Source organism: Salvelinus sp. IW2-2015, unplaced genomic scaffold, assembly GCF_002910315.2.
Source record: "Salvelinus sp. IW2-2015 unplaced genomic scaffold, ASM291031v2 Un_scaffold3458, whole genome shotgun sequence".
Lineage (NCBI taxonomy): Eukaryota > Metazoa > Chordata > Actinopteri > Salmoniformes > Salmonidae > Salvelinus > Salvelinus sp. IW2-2015.
In genome coordinates, this window is record NW_019944738.1 from 1 (window position 1) to 9,263 (window position 9,263).

Genomic DNA, 9,263 nt, shown 5'->3' on the forward strand with positions numbered 1-9,263 from the left:
ATCAAACGTTAGCTCATCATAATTCAACAAAAAAAAGACACCAAAAAAAACCCAAAAAAAAAAAACAGCATCTTGGTCCTGACCAGAGGGACAGGGCCTAGCCAGCACAGTCTGTCTGACCAGAGTAGGACAGGGCTATGCCAGCAGCATCTGGACCAGAGTAGGAACATGGGCTATGCCAGCAGCAGTCTGTCTGGACAGAGTAGGAAAGGGCTATGCCAGCAGCAAGTCTGGACCAGAGTAGAAACGGGCATTATGTCCACGCAGACTGTCTGACCAGAGTAGAACAGGCGCTATGCCAGCAGCATTGCGACTAGATAGAACAGGGCTATGCCGCAGCAGTCTTCTAGACACCTAGCAAGATAGGGCACACGCTTGCCAGCAGCGCGTCTGGTCTGGACCAGATAGAAACAGTGCGCGTATGCCCACAGCAGTCTGCCAGAGTAGAACAGGGGCTATGCGCAGCAGTCTGACCAGATAACGGAACAGCCTATCCAAGCAGCAGTCTGTCAGAGTAGGAACAGGGGCTTATCCAGCCAGTCGGACCATAGTAGCGAACAGGCTATGCAGCAGCCAGTCTGACCAGAGTAGGAACAGGGGGCTATCAGCAGCAGTCTGACCAGATAGGAACAGGCATATGCCAGCACAGCTGACCAGAGTAGGGACAGGGGCTATCCAGACAGTCAGTCTGAACAGAGTAGGAACCAGCTATGCCACACAGTCTACCATGAGTAGGGAACAGGCTATGCCAGCAGCAGTCTGGTCGACCAGATAGGACAGACGCTATGCCAGCAGCGTCTGGTCTGGACCAGATAGGAACAGGGGGCTGCCGCAGCAGTCTGGTCTGACCAGATAGAAACAAGGCTATGCACAGTCACAAGTTTGACCCAAGCAGCGGAACATGGGCTATGCCAGCAGCAGTCTTCTGGACCAGAGTAGGAACAGGGGCATATGCCACCAGCAGTCGACCGAGTAGGAACAGGGGCCTATCCAGGCAGCAGCTTCTGCGACCAAGATATGGAACCAGGGGCTATAGCCGCAGCAGTCTTCTGACAGGTAGGAACAGTGCTATGCCAGCAGCAGTCTGGTCGGCCCAGAGTAGGAATCAGGGGCTATGCCAGCGCAGTCGGTCTTGGCACCAAGTGGAAAGGGCCTATCAGCAAGCAGTCTGGTCCAGAAGTAGGAAACATGGCTATGCCCAGCAGCAGTCTGAACCAGATAGGGACAGGCTATGCCAGCAGCTATCTGGTCAGAAATTAGAACAGAGGGCATGCCAGCACAGTCATAACTCGAGAGAAACAGGGGGCTATCCAGCACAGTCATGACCAGAGCGGAGAACAACAGGGGCTATGCCAGCAGCAGTCTGACCAGATAGTAACACGCATCCAACAGCAGTCTGTCTGACCAGAGTAGGGAACAGGGCTATGCCGCGCATTGGACCAGTAGGGAACAGGCATGCCAGCAGCAGTTGACCAGTATAGGGAAAGGGGGCTATGCAGCAGCAGTCTGACAGAGTAGAACAGGGCTTATGCAGCAGCATTGGTTGACCAGGTCAGGGAACAGGGCATATCTCAACAGCAGTCTGCGACCAAGAGTAAGGAACAGGGGCTATGCCAGCAGCATGTTATACCAGAGTAGAACATGGCACTAAGCACACAGTCTTCTGGGCTGTACCAGGATAGAACAGGCTATGCCACATTGCATCCTGGACAGAGTAGGGACAGGAGCTATACCAGCAATCAGTCTATCTTGGACCAGGTAGGGAAACGGCTACCACACAGTCTGTCTTGTACCGTAGTAGGGAACAGTGCTATGCCACGCTAGCAGCTCGAGACCAGAATAGAACACAGGCCTTGCCAGCAGCAGTCTGACCAGTGAGTAGGAAACAGGCTATGCCAGCATGGCAGTCTGCGACCAGAGATAGGAACAGGCTTGCCAGCAGCAGTCTGTCTGACCAGATAGGAAACAAGTGTCCTAATGCCAAGCAGCAGTTCTGACTCAATAGGAACAGGGCTATTCCAGCCAGCAGTCTGGACCAGATAGAACAGGGCTATGCCAGCAGCAGTCTGGACCAGATAGGAACAGGGCTATGCAGCTACGTCTTCTGACCGAGAGAACAGGGCTATGCCAGCCACAGTCTGACCAGATAGAACAGGGCTTGCGCAGCGTCTGTACTGGACCAGATGAACAGGGCATCCAGCAGCAGTCTGGTCTGACCAGAGTACGAACAGGGCACATGCCAGCAAGCAGTCTGTCTTGCCAGAGTAGAACAGGGCTTGCCAGGCGCATCTGTCTGGACATAATTAAGGAACAGGTCTTATGCAGCAGCAGCTTCTGACAGAGTAGAACAGGTCTATGCCAGCAGCAGTTGGTGACCAATAAGAGGAACAGGGGCTATTCCACAGCATGTCTGTACTTACCCAGATGCATAGGAAGGCCATGCCAGCAGCAGTCTGTCGGACCAGAGTAGGTAACGAGGCGGCTATCCATCAGCCATCTGTACCAGAATAAACAGGGCATGCCAGCCAGCAGCTGGTCATAACCAGATAGGAACAGTGCTATGCCAGTCAGCAGTCTGAACCTATCGAGTCAAGAAACAGGGGACTCATGCCACATTCCATCTTGAACCAGAGTAGGAACCAACTATGCCAGCAGCCAGTTGCCAGAAGTAGAACAGGGCTATCCAGACACATCTGTCTGGACCAGAGTAGTGGAACAGGCTCCAGCATCAGTCTGGCTACCTTTTAGGTCGCTCGGAGGTTGAAGGGTCCTCGAGATGTAAGCACTAGCGTCCCTCCCCACACAAGCTATACCGGTAATGCCATAACCACAGTAGCCCTCCAAGTTTCCACTACGAAACTACCTTCTCTTGCCCTGTAGCGACTGCTTATTCATTTATCACAACTCTGAGGAGGACTGACAACAGAGGCATCAGACACAAACTAAAAACACAGACTTCAAAGGTCATCGTTGGGGCAGTTTTTTGCCCTTTAAAACCCCATCCCCCCCAATTTTTTATGGAATAGGGGAGGAGTTTTTTAGCAAGCAGCTGCTTACTCCATCTGAACCCCAAAATATAAAGCTTGTTTTGTACTCCTTCTTCGATAAACACTAACAGTAAAATGCTAAACAAACACTGTATACCTGCGACAAACATGTTAAACCCAAATAAACAGTTAAAAACATGGATTAAACTGTAAACATGGCCTAACCTATAAAACATGGCTTAAACCTAATAAACATGGCTAAACTATAAAACATGGCAAAACCTATTAAACATAGGTGGTCCAAAACCTTTATAAAATCATGGCAACCAATATCAACAATCGGCTAAACTCATAAACTGACGGCTACCATATTAAATCCAATGGCTAAACCTATAAACATGTTAAAACATGAGTTTTAAACCAGTATAACATGTTTACAAATAACTATAAACATGCGTTAAAATCTGGTTATACCAACTATAACATGGTTAAAATGCATGGTTAAACCTAATAAACATTTAAACTATAACATGTTAAAACATCGTTACAACTAATACATGTACATGGTTACAACTATAAACATGGTTACAACTATAAACATGGTTACAACTATAAACATGGTTACAACTATAAACATGGTTAAAACATGGTTACAACTATAAACATGGTTACAACTATAACATTTCTCCAAAACAGTGGCAGGGAGTCGACTTTGTTATTGTTTCAACAGTGGATTGCACATTTAACTTCCTAACATAACAACTATTACGAGGCCTCTGTGTGATGTTACTATGCTAAAACAGGCCCTGCTAAGGGAACAGAGTTGGAGATGAAGGGGCCTGGTCCAGACATCTGGTTGGCCTCATGTTTTTAAATAGGTGTCCATTTAGATTCACCTGCCATCTCGTTGCCAGAAACGACCACACTGAAAATTAACCTTTGGGTTTTATTGTGTTCTATCTTTCATCAGATCAGACTGACCTCCATGGCAGCATTGACAGCCGTGTCTGCCCCCAGACTGAAGTCTGTCCCGGGTACGTTGTTACTGATGGTGGCAGGGATCACCACCATGGGGATACACAACTCGTCAAAACTACTYCGAGCATCATATAACTCCAGCACGCCCTCGTACGCCTGTAGAGAYKACACACACACAGGGGTTAGTAAATCGTTGTCCTACAGTATGTTACATATACAGTACACACACACACCATGGGGATACACAACTCGTCAAAACTACTACGAGCATCATATAACTCCAGCACGCCCTCGTACGCCTGTAGAGAGAACACACCATCAGATGGAGGCCATTAGCAGTGACTGTCTAACACAGTATTATTTCAGAAATTATCCAATACCCATCAACACAGTCACATTGTTTAGACTTTCTAACAGCTAATGACATGAACTTTAACATGAAATAGTACATTATATCGTAGAAAGATCAAATAACAGAACATATGTGACAAAAACAACATTTTGAGGAGGGAGGCCATATAAAATSTATTATCTGATGCAGCACGCCCGCCATGTACGCCATTAAGGAATACTAACACCAATCTCAATAGAACGTTCTGTCTGTCTGTAACTGGTACCTCAAATCCCCCAACGATCAGCAGTGCCTGGATTTTATGCTTGTTGATGGTGTCCACGATCTTCTGCATGCAGGTACTGGGAAGGGTTCTGTAGAACACAAAGAACCCCCACACCAAACACAATTCAGGAGGACATCTTCCTAATTTAAAAAAAGGGCACACCAATAACCACATTGAGTACAAACTAATCAACTGCTTTCCCCCCCTAGTCATCATTGTAAACAAACCGTTTAGTCCCCAGAAGAGATCCACCCTGGCCAGTCCATCCAGCCACACCATGCCACTCCATCTCTGTCACCTGGTAGAGGAAAAACACACGTCAGTCAATCAATATCGTTATTGTCCCCATTTGAAAATGTGCAGTCAGGATTATAATCAGTCAGTTCTCTCTGTCTGAGATGGCACCCTAGTTTAGACTGAGTGTCTGAGATTATCCCCACATGGATTATCACAATGTCATTTTGAATTCCGTAAAGGGAGTGTGAAAGAAGTGAACAAAATTATTGCTGTCTACCATTAATGACAAGCCACCTTGTTCTGAAAGATTAGAGGATAATAGCAGACGATATTGCCGCTCCTATTTGCCACATCTTCAATTTAAGCCTACTAGAGWGTGTGTGCCCTCAGGCCTGGAGGGAAGCTAAAGTCATTCTGCTACCTAAGAATAGAAAAAGCCCCCTTTACTGGCTCAAARAGCCGACCAACCAGCCTGTTACCAATCCTTCGTAAACTTCTGGAAAAAATTGTGTTCGACCAGATAAAATGCTATTTCACAGTAAACAAATTGACAACAGACTTTCAACACGCTTCTAGAGAAGGACATTCAACAAGCATAGCACTTACACAAATGASTGATGATTGGCTGAGAGAAATTGATGYTAAAATGATTGTGGGGGGCTGTTTTGTTAGACTTCAATGCGGCTTTTGACATTATCGATCATTGTCTGCTGCTYGAAAAACGTGTGTGTTATGGCTTTACACACCCTGCTATATTGTGGATAAAGAGTTACCTGTCTAACAGAACACAGAGGGTGTTCTTTAACCTCTTGACGCTAGGGGTCAGTTTTTTAAATTTTTGAATTTAAAAAAAATAACGTTCCCAAGGAAACGGACTATTCTCAGGTCCAGATCGTAGAATAATGCAATTTTACAGATTAGGATAGAAAACACTCCAAGTTTCCAAAAACGGTCAAAATATTGTCTGTGAGTATAACAGAACTGATTTAGCAGCGAAAACCTGAGAAAATCTAACCCGGAAGTGTGTTTTATTTTATTTGTTTTTAAATCTGTCTTTCTTCCTTTAAAGGGGTATCAACCAGATTCTTTTCCAATGGCTTCTTCAGTGTGTGACAGGCTTTAGACATAGTTTCAGGCTTTTATTTGAAAAATGAGCGAAGATTTTTCAAAAGTAGTCAGGTGTCCTCTGATTAGTTCCTGCGCCGAGAGGGTAGCTCTCCATGTTCCTTTTTATCTCTTATTGAATAGGTTTACGGTCCGGTTGAAATATTATCGATTATGTTTGTTTAAAAACAACTGACGATTGATTATAAAACATTTGACATGTTTCTACGAACATTACGGATACTTTTTGGAATTTTCGTCGAACGGAACGAGGCTTTGTGTTTTTGCACATAAACGCGCAGCCCAAATTGCGTTTTTTTGTTATAAAGTAATATTATCGAACAAAAATAACATTTTTGTGTAACTGGGAAGTCTCGTGAGTGCAAAACTCAGAAGATTATCAAAGGTAAGTGATTAATTAGATTGCTTTTCTGACTTTCGTGACCATGCTAATTTGGGGCAAGCTGTTGTAGCATTGATTGATACACTCACAAAAGCTTGGATTGCTTTCGCTGCAAAGCATATTTTCAAAATCTGACACAATAGGTGGATTAACAACAAGCTAAGCTGTGTTTTGGTATATTTCACTTGTGATTGCATGATTATAAATATTGTTAGTAATATTTTGCGCCCTGCAATTCAGCGGTTGTTTAGGAAAATGATCCCGCTAAAGGGATCCGTAGCGCAGAGAAGTTAATGGAAGCCTCTCCAACATTATCCAGGTAGAATCAGGAATTCCCCAGGGCAGCTGATTAGGCCCCTTGCTTTTTCAAACTTTACTAACGACATACCACTGGCTTTGAGTAAAGCCAGTGTGTCTATGTATGCGGATGACTCAACACTATACATGTCAGCTACTACAGCGACTGAAATGACTGTAACACTTAACAAAGAGTTGAAGTTAGTTTGTGTTGGAGCCTATTTCTTCCTATTTAAGAAATGAGAGGTAGTCCTTCCTGTTAGACAGACAACATTATGCTATAGGCTGGTATATATAGGCTGCTATATCCATCCCACTACTATATAATTATGCTGAATCAATCTACTGTCTCTCTCTCTCTCCATCCATCCATCCATCCATCCATCCATCCATCCATCCATCCATAGCATGTTTAGTGTTGTATACTAAAGAGACTATATCCTCACCGCTCCATTGGCCAGCCCCTCGAAGCCGTCGTTGACAGAGTAGACCTTGTGACCGTAGGCCAGCGCCACCCTGACAGCCGAGCGCACCGCTGCATTCATCCCTGCTGCTGGAGCGCCCACATTCAGCACCGCCAGCGTGTGGCCGCTCTGAAGAAACATGAGACAGTCTACAGCCATGGGAGTAATGTCTCACAGTCAATATTAGGGCTTCCCGAGTGGCTCAGCGTTCTAAGGCACTGCATCTCAGTGCAAGAGACGTCACTACAGTCCCCGGTTCAAATCCAGGCTGTATCACARCCGTCCGCACAATTGGCCCCAGGTCGTCCAGGTTTGGCCGGGGATAGGCCGTCATTGTAAATAGGAATTTGTGCTTAACTGACTTGCCTAGTTAAATAAAGGTTGAATACATTACCTTGGTAACAGCAGGCTTCTGAAAGGCTAGCAGTTTGTACATGTTCCAGTTGTTCTCGAAGCTCCTAAACAAAGAATAAATAATATTCAGAAAACATATATCAAATGTTCTTAATATCACATTCATTATATCAAATGTACATACATACTCCATAATGCACTACCATTCAACAGTTTGGGGTCACTTAGAAATGTCTTTGTTATTTAAAAGAAAAGCACATTTTTTGTCCTTTAAAATTACATCAAATTGATCAGAAATACAGTGTAGACATTGTTAATGTTGTAAATGACTATTGTAGCTGGAAACGGCTGATTTTTTATGGAATATCTACATAGGCGTACAGAGGCCCATTATCAGCAACCATCACTCCTGTGTTTCAATGGCACGTTGTGTTAGCTAATCCAAGTTTATCATTTTAAAAGGCTAATTGATCATTAGAAAACCCTTTTGAAATTATGCTATGTGGAGTACAGCAGGTCAGCCACCAGGGGGAGACTCGTCAAGGCCTGGTGACAGACGGAGTATACATCACTAAGCGATGGCTCCATCTGCTGGACGTGCCAGGTCTCGACGGCTCTCCACCCAGGACTAATTGGGGCTGATTGGGCAGTTTGTGAGTAATCAAGGGCTGATTGCTCACCAGCTGTACAAGCCCCATAAAGCTGCCAGAAGGGCATCACACAGGGGAAGACTGGGGGACGTGAGGTGACTTCCATGTAGTTGGAGACAGTAACCGAAGCTAAGAAGAGAGAGTTGAGTTTGTGTGCCCGACCGGATACAGCAAGACCCAGAAGACGGTGTCCCGGAGCCCAGAAGACGGTGTCCCAGAGCCCAGAAGACGGTGTCCCAGAGCCCAGAAGACGGTATCCCAGAGCCCAGAAGACGGTATCCCAGAGAGGGTCTCATTGGGGAGACCTATCCTTTTAATTTATTATTTAATAAACACCCTTGACACCGAGCTAATCCTACTCTGTGTAAATGTCTTGACCAACCCCCCTGGTCTGCCACAGTCAGCACAGCTGAAAACTGTTGTCCTGATTAAATAAGCAATATAACTGGCCTTCTTCAGACTAGTTGAGTATCTGGGGCATCAGCATTTGTGGATTCGATTACAGGCTCAAAATGGCCAGAAACAAAGTACTTTCTCTGAAACTCGTCTGTCTATTCTATGCGAGAAATTGCGAAGATCTCGTACAACGCTGTGTACTACTCCCTTCACAGAACAGCTCAAACTGTCTCTAACCAGAATAGAAAGAGGAGTGGGATGCCACAGTGCACAACTGAGCAAGAGGACAAGTACATGAGAGTGTCTAGTTTGAGAAACAAGACGTCTCACAAGTCCTCAACTGGCAGCTTCATTAAATAGTTCCAGAAAATCACCAGTCAACGTCAACAGTGAAGAGACGACTCCGGGATGCTGGCCTTCTAGGCAGGGTTGCAAAGACTGGCCAATAAATTAAAAAAAGACAAAGATGGGCAAAAGGACACTGGACAGAGGAGCTCTYCCTAGAAMGRCATTATACTGGAGTTGCCTCTTCACTGTTGACYTTGAYACTGGTGTGTGTATGGGCTGTATCTATCTTAGTCTAATATATATATTTACAGTACCAGTCAAAAGTTTGGACACACCTTCTCATTCCAGTGTTTTCCTTTACTTGTACTATTTTCTACATTGTAGAATAATGGTGAAGACATCAAAACTATGAAATAACACATTATTATGCAGTAACCAAAAAAGTGTTCAACAAATCAAAATATATTTTATATTTGAGATTCTTCAAA

General features: G+C 44.9%; 1 pseudogene; it reads right to left on the reverse strand.

Moving 5' to 3' along the window:
• Positions 1-3,968: 3,968 nt before the first annotated feature.
• LOC112075904 (ATP-dependent 6-phosphofructokinase, liver type-like) overlaps positions 3,969-9,263 on the reverse strand; it is a 41,545-nt pseudogene continuing 36,250 nt past the window's right edge.